Source organism: Mytilus californianus, unplaced genomic scaffold (genome assembly GCF_021869535.1).
Source record: "Mytilus californianus isolate M0D057914Y unplaced genomic scaffold, xbMytCali1.0.p SCAF_15, whole genome shotgun sequence".
Lineage (NCBI taxonomy): Eukaryota > Metazoa > Mollusca > Bivalvia > Mytilida > Mytilidae > Mytilus > Mytilus californianus.
Genome location: NW_026262637.1, coordinates 25,756,952 through 25,771,711, shown reverse-complemented (window position 1 = coordinate 25,771,711; position 14,760 = coordinate 25,756,952).

Here is a 14,760-nt window from a genome sequence, read left to right as displayed (position 1 = left end):
ATCCCAAAATTTTTTTTTTTAAAAGTTCCCTTTTCAAACCCAAACCAATCACCGCCTTGACTTCTTTGTTGTTTACAAATATAAATAGATAATCGAGGAATAGTTTCACATACAAACGTGACATTGTAAAGGCTGAAATTCGTAGTCGTTGTAGTTCAATTTTTGTTTGTCACCTTTTAGACAGAAAACAGATTTATTTTAATATACATTGTAATGTATTTTTTAGCATGAATAAAATCCATCGTTAAGTTTAACAGCCTATCTAATTAAAATTAGATAACATAAACTCATCATAGATACCAGGATTAAAATCCAGACGCGCGTTTTGTCTACATACGACTCATCAGTGACGCTCGAATAAAAAAAGTTAAAAAGGCAAAATAAATTCCGAAAGGTTTTGCTAAATACAGGTTATCTATTCCTGGGGGAGAAAATCTTTTTTATTTTGAAAAGGTCAAAGTTTTGCTAACAGTTATTTTATAATAATGACCCCATCAATGATAATTAATGTCAACACATAAGTGCTGACTACTGGAATGGTGATACCCTCTGGAAGTATAGATCCCAGATAAGGCAGGGGGAATATGGAAAGGAATACTCTGGCTCGGTTAAAACTGCAAAAAAAAAGAAACTGCCCAAAACAGGATGAAAGTAAATATTTTGCTCAACAAAATGCAGGATATAAATGTGTACAAAAGAGAAAACAAATTTCCTCTCGCAAAAAGTGAAAATGAATATTCAATCTGAAGAAAAAAAATCACCCACCCCGGAATTGCAAATGATCGTCAGCTAAGAATGTACCTGCATAAGATAATATTAAAGAAACAGTGGTTCTAATGTTGCTCACTTTGATAATATGGCTAATGTCAAGTATGACCAGTAAACAACCAAATAGACACACAATTAACTTTAAAGAAAATCGCAAAGAACGATTGTCCTTTAATTGAAATGTATGGGAATTGATGTGATGCCACTAAAAGCGGACAAATATAAGCAAGGTATATAAATCCTATTAAACCTCTATAAACTCCAATAAGTCCGTTACATACATTTTTCAATTTTTCTTAAAACAGGAAATTGAGAAATCACAATGTAAAACCGCTTTAACAATAGCTGAAATAATAGAGGAATTTCAAATGAGAAGAGAAGAGGTGATTTCTCGTAGTGTTTGATGGACATTTGTGTGGTATCATTGCTGCCATGTATGCTACTTAGACAGTTTAAACAGATTTATGATCATTTATATATAATTGGGAGATGTGGTGTGGTTGCCAATAAAAAAACAATATATCCACCAGCGTCCAAATGTTTCATTGGAAATCATACTGCATCTCTTTATTTTTAGAACAATATGTCCTTCACTAATTATTACAGACTGGTCAGTATGTTTCTGAGAAGAAGATAGAAATTTTAGCATAGTGTTGATTTTGGAACCTTTGTGGCACCGTTGCCGCTATTGTCGTATTCGACTTACACAGCAAACGAAATTTGTATTTAAAGGGTTCCCGATAATAAATTTGAAGTTCAAAACAGATTTAGCCTTGCAAGTGAAAAAATTATGTGTTTCAGACGAAAAGACATAGGGTGTTTCAGAGAAGAAGATAGAAATTTTACCAGAGTGTTGATTTTGGAATAATTGTGGTAAAGTGGTCGCTATTATGCTATCAGATCAACACAACATACGAAACTGATATGAAAAAAGGTTTTCCATTCATAAAATTAATTTGAAGTTCCAAAACAAATTAGTCGCAGTTTCAAACGAACAGAAATAGAATATTGAGAATTGACCGATCAGAATGAAGAATCTGCCTCAGCTGGGTATGTATTCATCAAATTAGAATGGAATGAGACTTGTTTTTATGAAATATCTTCCATAGTATTTTTCGTGTTGGTTAGTCTTTAGTTTTCTGTGTAATGAGTTTTGTTATTGGGATTGTCCTTTCGTCGTTTTTAATTTTGAACATGGTTGTGTTTGTTTTTTTTATTGACTTATGATTTTTTAATGCAAACTTGGTATATCTTCTTTCTTTTTGTAATTCCTTTGGTTCAGACCGGCTAGGTTTAGGTTATGAGAAGAATATGAAAATGTTGTTCCCATAAGGCTCAAGGGGAACATATGTGGCATCATTAAAGCTATGCTTAGAACAAGAGCTAAGTATGACAGTCAATCAAGATGAAACGAAATCTTTCATATAAAGATTCCCCATTCATCATTTAAACGATTCGGTCATGTAGTTTAAAAAAAAGAAAACGGACCAATCTGAATATAGGTCTACCGTACGCGAATCGTGGTATAGATACGAATGCAAGTCATCGACATGGGAATGCATAGTTGAATTAGCAATTATATAATACTACACGGTTTTCCCTGGTAAAAAGTCAGAAGATACAAAGGGTCAATAAACAATAATGCTTTTTCGAAGAGGAGCATAATTTTTAATCACCATGGCCAAAAGTAAAGACGACGAAATGTCAAAGGAAAAGATTTTTGCATTATTTTACACTGGACGTCAGCAAACAAGGGATGAAAAAAATCTCACACTGGCCCTTCTGGGTAAAATGTCAAAAAAAGAAATAATATCTGACAAAATCTTATGCCCAACTAAAATGTAAATAGGTACAAATAGTGTTAAATACAATGAAATAAATTCAATTTTCTATATCAGCTGAGATAACTTTGGAAAATAATTCTGAATCCGTATAGCTTTGAAAGACTATATTTTAGTTTTATTTTTGTTATAAAATCAAGATACATACATTTTTGTGCACACATATTATTTATGATAGATATGTGTATTTTAGAGTATTGGAAAAGGTATTAAAAAATTATAAGCTCCACTATGACAAGCCTTTAAAATTAACTTAAGATTTAACAATAATTGTTTGATTTTGTAGTTTTGATTTGTTTCTTATATGATAGTCCCATTTTATACAATATAAAGTCAACACTGACATTTGCATGAATTTCTGTTTATTAAAGATAAGGATCTGTATAGTGAGACTATACAAATCCTTGATAAGGACAAAAGACCAGAATTGCTCTTAAATCTGAAGAGTGTTTCACCACTGAATAGTTTCATTAAATTAACCGATTTGATTGTACATACTAGTAGTTAGTGGAGATCATATGCAGTTTGTTAAATAAAGATGATTTTCTTCTAAACATTATTTTTTTGCTATTATCAATTTGAATAACATTACAAAATTTTGTGTAATGAACTATATCTTAATTCTACAAGTCGATTATGTTAATGGACATTTTTCGTTTTCATGATACATCATTAAAATCGTTTAAATGTTCTTTTTATAATGTCCAGCTTTGGGTTTTACTTAAAACAACTAAAATTGATTTCAGTCTGCCTTTTCTCATACATAACGTCAACATGTTTACCAAAAACTAAAATTATTGTTCATTGTTTATATCCATAAGATTATTTTTAATAAGTCACTACAATTTTTAAACGCAATTGTGGCAAAACTTTGAATAGATTGCAAAAACAGTAGGATAGGGATATCATCGGTTGAAATTTAGTTTTTTTTTTCCCGTTGTGACCATGGTATAGTCTGTTTTACTTTAACTTGTAATGTTTTATTGTCCCCTTGGTATCTTCTCCCTCTTAATTTTATTAGGATCTTTCAAAATTATAAAAAATACGAAAGTTGCAATACTTTATGTGAGAAATTTTCTGTATGGGAATTTAAGATCAACATTTTCCTATGTTAAATGAGTATTAATTTAACTTTTGTGTTAAAATGTTGCTGTTTACATTTTTCATGCTCGTTAGGAGTTTGTGAAATGAGATTTTTTTTTATATGTGCCATGATTTGTTATTGAATAAGAGAAATTTTGATACATATACATGTATATTATAAATTTCTTACAACTTTAACCCTTTTATCTACAATTCTATTTGTCATTTAAAATAATCATTTGTTTTTAGAAATGCTGACTGTATTACGGTATGTATGTCTCAAGTGTGAAAGAAAGTGGATTTGATCCCCAGTATGTTCAATCCAAAGACTACTTGGTATTCTTTTTTCCCCGCCAAGCATGCAGCATTTAAGAATAACAGCAAAGACTGGGTGCTTTGGAGTTAAGGCAATGTGTTAGGTTTGATTCTAACATGACGTTCTTCAAACGCTTTGAGTACACATCCGTGGTAAAATATGAATATATTGTTTGGGCTGTTCCGATCGTACTCCCGCGTCATATGCTTTTTTATAAATGAGCTACCCGACGTCATAGAACGATGACGTAAGAATATAAGCATTTTACGGGAAAATACACGCTTGTGAAACCGAAAATTATCACAACAAGGAAACGTAAACAAACGATGCTAAAATGTGTTATATAAGCCATTTTTTGTTTACATATAAGACATATAAATACAATTTTCATTTAGATTCATCCAAACCTATCTAAATATGTCATTGTAAATAGTTAAACATGCCATTTATTCAGTTTGCTCCGTACTTTTACGTCAATTTAATAGTGCGTTTATTTATGGGAACGGCAAATAATGCCTTCACCTAGAGCGCTTCGATCCAAAAGAATTGCCGTATGTGTCCTTTTAGAACGAAATAATTCATGGGGGCTTGATTATATCGTGATTTTACCACGGTTGTCCCTTTATGCCGATATTTTACCCCTCGCTATCGCTCAGGGTAAAATATTTGTCATAAAGGGCCAACCCGCGCTATCGCTCAGGGTAAAATATTTGTCATAAAGGGCCAACCCGTGGTAAAATCACGATATATTCAAGCCCCCTTGAATTATTTCTTAATTCTAACATGACGTTCGACTCCAATCTTTATTAGCTAGGATTGCCAGTTTTCCTGACGAGGCTAAGATGTTCTCGCTGGGAACTCTGGTTACCTCTAACAATAAAAACTGTCCTCCGTGAAATAGCCATAGTGTTGAAAGTGGCGTTTAACACCAAATTTTCAATCAATCAATCTTCTTGAGAACCACTGAACATAATGGCATCAACTTTGTCAGATGTGTTCATTATAAGGTCCCTTTGATGTGTTGTTACTTTGGTGCTAAGCCTAAATATACTACTACATTTTAATTTGCTATCAAATTAGAATACATTAATGCTGCTGAGGATCATAAGACAAATGGATATATTTCATCGTGTGAGTATTGATATGGTGTAATTCGAACCTTTGCACAGGTTGGTATATTGAATATAAAGTTGTATGCGCTAGATCTTAGTTATTTGGCTGAGAGTCAGATATTAAGCTGAACTAATTGAAACCAAATTTGAAAGATATGTTCATGTACAGGTCCTTAACAACTTTTTTTTTTTACTGGGTCCTGATCATATATTCAAAATGACCAACAGTGAAGGTCAAAGTTTATATTCAAGCCTATGGGAATTATATTTTGCTTTTCTTTTAAAGAACATATGAATTGAAATTAAAACAAACCACGAAGACACGTTCCTTAGAAGGTATAATCAAGTATTTTTACTTTGGTCCTGATAAAAAATCCAATATTGCCTCAAAGGGGCGAAGTCAAACTTCCTAGATATGTTTTTTGCAAAAGTCCATAACCAGTGGTGTTACTTTGATGTAGATTGAAAATTTGATAAATTCAGCAGAGTTCAAAGTGCTTACAAAACCTTATGAAATATTATATTTTCCTTTTCTTTTAAGAACAGGTGATGAGAAAATGAAAACAAACCATGCATAAATAGTTCGTAAATGGTAAATGTTGTTACATTAGTCATAATGAAAGTCAAATACATCTTCAAGGGGCTTCAAAGGTCTCCAATTGGTCTTATTTCCAAAGCCCTTCTCAAATACCACTGAAACAATTGAAACCTAACTTGCCAGATATATTCTTGTGAAAGTGTGTACCCAGTGTTGTTATTTGATGTTGATCCAAATTCAAAGTTACTGTCGGTGGAGGTCAAAGTGTACATTGAAACACTATAGGAAATAAGTGTTTGCTTTTCTATTCAAGAACAGATGAATTAAAATGAAAACAAACCATGCTGAAATTCCTTAGAAGGTACTTTCTAATTGTTGTTACTTTAGTCTGTTAAAATATGTACAATATGGCATCGAAGGGCCTGAAAGGGGTCAATTGATCTGATTTTCAAGAATTTCAAGAACTACTAAACCAATTAAAATCAAAATCTAGCTCTGTTAAGTTTTGTTACTTTGATGCCGAACGAAATTTCAATGTAGCACTAAACAATGGTCAAAGGGTACATTGAGAAAAAAAAACAATCAAAAATGATATGTTGCTTTAGTTTTCAAAATCAGATGAAATAAAAAGAAAACAAATTATGCAGAAATGTTCCTTAGAATGTTCCTACCAAGTTTGCTTTGGTCCTGATGCAAAGTCCAATATTTCTTCAAGTGGCCAAAAATGGGGCCCATTGATCAAATTTTCAAAGATCTACTCCAGAATCAATGAACCAATTCAAACAAAATTTTACAGGGATATTCCATTGAAGGTCCTTAACTACTGTCTCATACTTTCAAAATTTGAAAAAAGCTGCCGGCAGATGTCAAATTGATATTTTGATTTCTATTTAAGAGTAAATGAAATGAATTGAAAACATCCCATGCAGTAATGTTCTAAAGAAGGTAATTTCCATATTTTATAACTTTTATTCTTTTGTTTTGAAAAGCCTATTTGTTCTATTTTTAATAAATCCAGTTGACTGATTCAGTTATGTTAGCCTGCCAAACAAGTAGTCCTTCTGTACTTTATTTTGCCTTGCAGCTGTTTTGATTCGAGCGTCACTGATAAGTCTTTTGTAGACAAAACGCGTGTCTGGCGTACAAAATTTTAATCCTGGTATCTATGACGAGGTTATTTGTCCTTGACAACATTGTCAGTGCTTCTTGAATGGAGGACCTTTTACAAAGTAATGTTGACATTTACTGGATATGCCATGAAATAAAACCTCAAAGCTTATGACTACTATTCTTTCTACAGTAAAAGATGGCCTTCAAAAATATTGTGATGAAATACATTCAACCAGTGGTGTCAATCAGATGTGGATTCTCAAATATTCTAAAGATCTACTGCTAAATCTCAGATCACAATCTCTGCAATTTTGCAGCAACATTAAGACCTTTGATTTTTCTACGCTTTACACTACTATTCCCTATGCTCAATTGAAAGATGGCATTCACCATCTCATTAAACAGAGCTTTTTCTATAAAAATGGGAATCGTAGATATATTTTTCTTGTTTTGGGTTATAATAATTCTTATTTTGTGAAGAACCACACTGATTCTATCAGAAAATACAGTGAAGATGATATTATCAAAATGCTGGAATTTTTAATCGACAATATATTTGTTGAGTTTGGAGGATTGATATTTCAACAGACAGTCGGTATTCCAATGGGTACTAATTGTGCACCCCTTCTGGCCGATTTGTTTTTGTACTCGTATGAAGCAGAATTCATTCAGAACCTTCTTAAAGACAAAAAGAAAAAGCACCTTGCAAAATTCTTTAATTTTACTCTCAGATATATTGATAATGTCCTATCACTGAATAACCCATATTTCAGTCAGTACTTGCATCTCATACATCCCAGTGAACTTGAAATTAAGGATACTACTGATACAAGAAGGACTGCTTCATACCTTGACCTTTTCCTCAATATTGACACAGATGGACGACTTCACACTAAAATCTATGACAAACGGGATGATTTCAACTTCCCAATCATCAATTTCCCATCTCTCATCAGTAACATACCCTCTGCTCCGTCGTATGGTGTTTACATACCTCAATTGATACGTTATGCTCGTGCATGTTCACACTATACTGACTTCATATACAGGAGTGTGCTCCTTACGCAGTAACTGTTGCAACAGAGTTATGAGGAGGAAAGATTAAAAATGACACTCCGTAAATTTTATGGACACCATCACGAATTGGTTGATATATACGATGTGTCTGTGTCTAAACTAACTAACGACATTTTTACCACGTCTTAGATTGTGGTTTAACATCTATGTTGTCTGTCTCTTAGTACCGAACGTGACCTATTCCTGAATATGACTGTTATACCGAGTCTGAATTTGCATTGCTATACGACGTGTCTCGGTATTTTGTACATCCAACATTCATGTATTTATTTTTGATGTGTCTGTTATGGTTTCGGTTGAATAATGTGTTATGTCTTATCGTTTGTTGTCCAAATAGTTATATAAAATTGCCTTTCAATACCATCATTGTCATATTCCCGAATATGACTGTTATACCGAGTGTGAATTTGCATTGCTATACGACGTGTCTCGGTATTTTGTACATCCAACATTCATGTATTAATTTTTGATGTTTCTGTTATTGTTTCGGTTGGATAATGTGTTATGTCTTATCGTTTGTAGTCCAAATAATTATAAAACTGCCTTTCAATACCATCATTGTCATGAAAATTGTTTGGACGAGTATTGTGAAAATAATTGTATAACTTTCGAGATTGCATGTTAGTTACGTAAGCGCGTCACTGTTTTTGGTATCCTGTGGTGGCTGTCGTTGATGGAATATGTTCGTTGTTGTTCTGCAGTTTGCATGTTGTGTCGACTATAATATTATTTGTTTGTGCGTTTCTCTGTGATGTATGTTCTACATGTGTTTGTGTTGTATTTCTGTAACGTAGTATTGTCATTATAGCGATATTTTTTAACATTGTAATAAAGCGGGAGGTTTGGCTAGCCATCAAACCAGGTTCAACCCACCAATTTTTCTTAAAATGTCCTGTACCAAGTCAGGAATATGGCATTTGTTATCAAATAGTTCGTTTCTATATATGTATGTTGGCGTTTGTTTTTGTTGCACTTCAGTGTTCCTGTTGTTCATTTGTTTTCATCTTGTGGTTGATGTGTTTCCCTTGGTTTTGGTTTGTAACCCGGATTTGTTTTCTCTCGATCGATTTATGACTTTTGAACACCTGTATACTACTGTTGCCTTTATTTATTCACACAACAAATAGTTTCAAGTACTCATTGAATAACAGATAGATATTCCATAAATCAATTATTCTGAAAATTTGTACATTTAGAATTAACCTAAACGACGAGTAGTTACGGACAGAAAATTATAAAAAAAAGTTTAATCAGCCAACTTTTGCTCTCTCAACAGCATACAGAAAAGCAAAAATCATTCTAACTTGTAAGGTAGTGAAAAAGAATGAAGTGTCGAGGGACAAGAAGGACTTTAGAGGTTTTAACAAGGGAAAAGTAAAATAACAAAAATATCGAACTCCCAGGAAAATTCAAAACGGAGTCTCTTATCAAGTGTCAAAATCAAAAGCTCAAACACATCAAACGAATGGAAAACATTTGTCATATTTCTGACTTGGTACAGGCATTGCTTCGTGTTGAAAATTGACGGATTAAACCTGGTTTTATAGCTAGCTAAACCTCTCACTTGTATGACAGTCATATGGAAGGGAGAATGTATAAGAGCCGTTATTGAGACCCTGAAATTGCAAGAATAGTAAAATTACTCTAGCCATTCAAAATTATGTTAACTTAATTGATAAATAAGCAGGTTGATATAATCTGGATACTTCAGAGCAGAAAAGTCATTTGTGATGTCATAACATGTTGAAATTGACATGACCATGACCAAAACTGGCCATTTTACATATAGATTTTGTACAGTAAAGATATGACCAAAGGTCTTACCTCAAGATATATTTTATACACATTGATATCTTTGTAGAATATATCTTTTAAATTGATGTTTGCTGCAGGCCGCCTCATCACAAAAAGGCTCTATCCCGGCGATATATCTTTTAGGAAAATAACTGGGTAAAGCCATGGCTCAAATCTAAATTTTAAAGAAAAGATCACAAAATGAGGCTATTTTGGCAGTTTATGCAGTTTTGCATTAAATCAACGAAGTCTGAAGCTCTTTTGAAAAAATGTAAGACAAAATTCAAAAATAAATTCAAATACTTATGTCTAGACTAATGTCTTGCGAACATCAAAAGGAAAAGGATGGTATTTGTGATAATTTCTGGAATTTTCTAATTCAAGGGACTAAATTATGGCCTCATAAAATCTTTTTCTTTAATTGGCTACCACAGCAAGCTAAAGGGGTTATCAAAAAATAATTTCTTTCCATTTTTCAAAGCCTTGATTGTAACATTTCAAAAGGCTCAAATCTTTATCTGTAAATATAACAATGCTGTAAATCAAGTTTTTTGTTTGATTGTAGGTACATGTAGTAAGGTTGCCAAGCATATCATTGACACCTATTTGTTTTAAACACACTCATGGACAGACAAAGCAGCAACTAAATACTTCGTCGTTTCAGCTGATGACTAGAACGTTGGGCCCACTGTTTTTACCATTTTAACACATTTCAATAAAGGCAGCATCATCAAAATTCGAACTTCACTATAAAATATTGTATCCCCAATTTTATTTAGGCTTAAAAAATGTGTATGGAGGTTATTAAAGCTGAGAACTTGTCGGTCATTCATTGTCATTTTCATGCCCAAATGGTCGTCAAATTTTCAAAATGTGGTCTGTTCCTCAGTTAATACACATGATGGGTCAACAATATCTGATATGCGGAGTGGATGTGAAGAGGGTGTGTTCATCGGACATATTTATACAGCCTTGACCTCACGTTTGCACACAAGTGGTTTGGCCAATTCATAATTAATAAAGCCAATAGTAGTATACCGGTGTTCAAAAGTCATAAATCGATTGAGGGAAAACAAATCCGGGTTTCTTCTGTGCATACACCACACCTGCTAGAAGTAGACTGTAATGTTGCCAATGTTTCCTCACTGAATGCCAAGGGGTTTTAATTCTAAACAGCGGCATATGCACATGGGTGGCTAAGTTTAACTAAGTTCGTGTCCATGACTTTCAATGTAGTTTTCTCCCTTGTATGCAATTAACCTTCTAGTAAAGGTGAATACCGGTAATCATACCAAGTTCCACCACTTAGCTCAAAGTGATTTTAAAGATAAATTGGAAATGGTGGAAACAAGCCGATTACTTTAGGACTTCCCCAAATAATTGGTGTGGCCCTAAAACATATTTTATTGATTTCTAAAATGTGATTTAGCAAAATTTGCAGATTTAGTGCGGACTATTAAATGTTTCTGTATTTTAGTGAGATTGTTCAGCATTTTTCGATTTCTTTGTCAGATATAATTCATTTGTTGATATTATCACACAGCTGTGTGCCCTGTGCCTTAAGTGTATGCTATTAAATTTTTCAGTGAGGGCATATCTATTCTTAAATTACTTCTCTTATGTATGCTACTTCATTTTATCGCTTTTGACCTCGTTGTTTATTGAAATTGTATGCAATTCACAATAAATATTGCCCTACTCATACATAATTTCCTGCTACTTTATCGAACAAATAACTTGATGTGATCACTGGTTGTATACATGTTTATATTGTTTCTGTACTAGTCAGGAACCTGTTGTTCAGTGGTTGTCGTTTGTTGGTGTGGTTCCTAAGTGTTTCTCGTTTTTTATATAGATTAGTTGGTTTTCCTGTTTACTATTCGGTGTGAACCAAGGGTCCGTGTTGAAGGCCATACTTTGACCTATAATTGTTTACTTTTTACACATTGTGACTTTGATGGCGAGTTGTCCCATTGGCACTCATACCACATCCTCTTATTTCTATTGACAGTAAGATTGTTAGGCAATACATAACATTATTTTTTAGATTTCTTGGCCACCTGATATAATTCACAATTAGTTGATATTACCATTCAAATGTGTTCTTATATACACAGACAACTAGAATTCCACTTAAACCTCTGCTTTGGGCAATCTTAATAGTTAATTGAGTTTTTGCTACATATTGAAGGCCACAGTGTTTGTAGTTGAAGTGTATCTATGAAGGCCCTTTTCCTTAATTTCGTTTTCCTCTGCCAGTTGTGATTTTGAGTTACAAATAGATACACCACATCCTTTCTTTTCTATTGCACAACAATCATAATACATTCCCTTCCTCAAGCAGGGTATAAATATAAAATAGACCCGTCTAAAGCAAAAGCTTGTCATATAAATCTCAAGCAGATGGCAATTGCAGCATAAGTTGTGTGACTTTTAACTTTTACCATAATCACTTCTGTGAAATCTAATGCATACTTTGTTGCAACATTCACGAAGATAAGACAAGAATTTATGTGTTGTTGTGCTAAGCATACCCCCATCTAATTCAAAGTATCGGAAAACAGGAAGTGGGTATCTGACAGATCAAAAAGCCCTCAAATGTTACCATAATCACTGTTAAGCTGCTCTCTTTAAGAGAGAGTCTTCCCACCTGGGTCTCATTTCACAAAATATCTTACGATTAAAATTGTACTGAAATGTTCATGACTTACGAGTATTTTCACTTGTACGAATTTTTGTGAAATGAGTCGCTGACCTTTACAAAATAAAAGACAAATATATAACAAAAATGCTTTGTTTATTTCTGGCTTCTCCTGTTTCTCTTTCAACAACAAATTACATTATGTGGCTTTGATACCCAGAAATAAAACTATACCACACAAAACTATAACATATAAGCTTTACATTTACCACAAAAACAATATCAACTTTGATGGTATCTTCTTTAACAATATAGCTGCATCATCCTCTATACTTTATTATGCAATGTTAAAAGTTTCTTATCAAGAATAATAAAAAAATATTTTGATACTTCTAGTTACTTCTTCTGTCTTGTAAGATTATTTGAAAAAATATTTTGCTGTTAAAGGAGTCAAGATATATTGATGTATTTATATTATAGAGTTTATATTCGTTGTTGCAAACCATAATGTATTCAAATCCATGATAAATTTTGTGACTTTGGCTAGATTTAAAAAAAAATTTAAATTGGCGTAATTTTAAGTTTCAGATTGGTCACTTGAATATTAATTAATGTCAATATCCTTTTTTAAAGAAAAAATGGCCAATGTTTTGATAACCAACTAAAGAATGACTGTTTAAAAATACAGTAATACAGTGTTGTAAATATTGTACTATCATTAATAAAATAAATTTAATTGACACATTGTAATAGCCATCATAAATGTTTATTGAAAATACTATTACAATTGTTTCTTACCAAGGAATTTGTGTTGAAAGCATGGGGGCATATGTATTATGTCCTTTTACGTTAAAATATCTTCCAAGATTTTAAACACTGAATTCATATGGAAAACAGTCAAGTTTAAATTGAAATCTAGTTATTCATTACGTCTTAAGATATAAAGGAAATTTTTGTTTAATATACAGCTTTTTCAATATACGTGAATTAATATTTAATTTTTTCCTTTACAACCCTTTCAAAACTTGATACCTATCAAAAAATAAGACAACTAAATCAACTCATATCTGACAGATCACTTATATTTTTGGCATGTATCTTGAAAAAAAGGAGTAAAAAAAACAATAGAATTAATGTAAATTCAGAAGAACGTAATTGTAAAGGTGCTGGCAGACCTTAAACTGTTTTCAAATTAATCATTAATTAGTTTATGAAAAATAAATGATGAAGTTAAAAAATCTGTACAAGTACAATGCAATTCAGAATCTTACAAAGAATGATGCAACTATCCTATTCAAAGCACTTTTTCTGATCGTTCATATCTGGCAAGAATAACAATATTTTATACTATCTCCCTTAAAATGGAACAGTGTTTGGGAGACACAATAACTTTCTTGAAATTTTCATAAATATTCACAGCCAATGACCTGCCAAGTATTTTTTTTAGTACATTGAATATAATACTTTGAGCCAGGCAAAAATATATAAAATTTGTTTTCTCGCATTTCAGTTATTGCAAATAAATAGAATAGTTTTTGTATTATTTTTAATATCATTATAAGCAGTATACTTTCAGCAGATTAGTGGCAATGAACACTCAAGAAAATCTTAATAAACATTTCTTTCATATTTCAATTATCACTGCTTTCCCTATTTCAAACAAACAGTTCTTTCAGCAGGGTTAACACAGCAACATTGCCATTTAAGTAAATAGAAAGAGCCAATATTCTTTCCAAAGCATTCCCTGTCATGGATTTTATCTTGTTAATTACAACTATCTTGATGAAACAGAGATTTTTCAGGGTGTACTTTTGACAGTAAACTATATGTCAAGAAGAACTGATAGTTACTCCATATCACTTGTAAATTTTATTTTATTTTGCATTTAATCTTATTTCACTATAGTGCCAGTATTTTGCACAGAAAGAAAAACATTTTGAGCCATATGAAAAACAGGAAGAACTGAGAGAAAGTACTCTAAAATTGATGTAAGAAAAAACAATTAAGTTTTCTCGCGACCTTTTAAATTTTTTTTTAATGTGACATATTTCTCTTTATCAGTGCTTCTATAATTAACACATATTTATATACTCTGACATGGAAAATCCCTTATACACAAGTCATTCATAAACTGTCTTTAGTTGGATGGCACTGAACAACACTACATTATTTTTTCAATTTCTTTTTGATATTCATAAAACAACTTGCATACATGATCATTTTTCATGAGACGCATAGAATATTTGATGGTCAGATAGACATCACAATATAGTTTTGTGAAAATATACGTTCTGAAAAACCCTTATTTCATCAAGATGAGTTGTAAATTAAGTGCTTCTGATAACTCTCAGTAAATAAACACTGGCATACAAGTTACACAAAATAAAATAACTACCTCAAATGCAAAATATGAAAAAAAGTTTTTGACTAACAAAAGTATAAATATGGATTTATAATGTTGGTTTACTTTATAGAAAAAA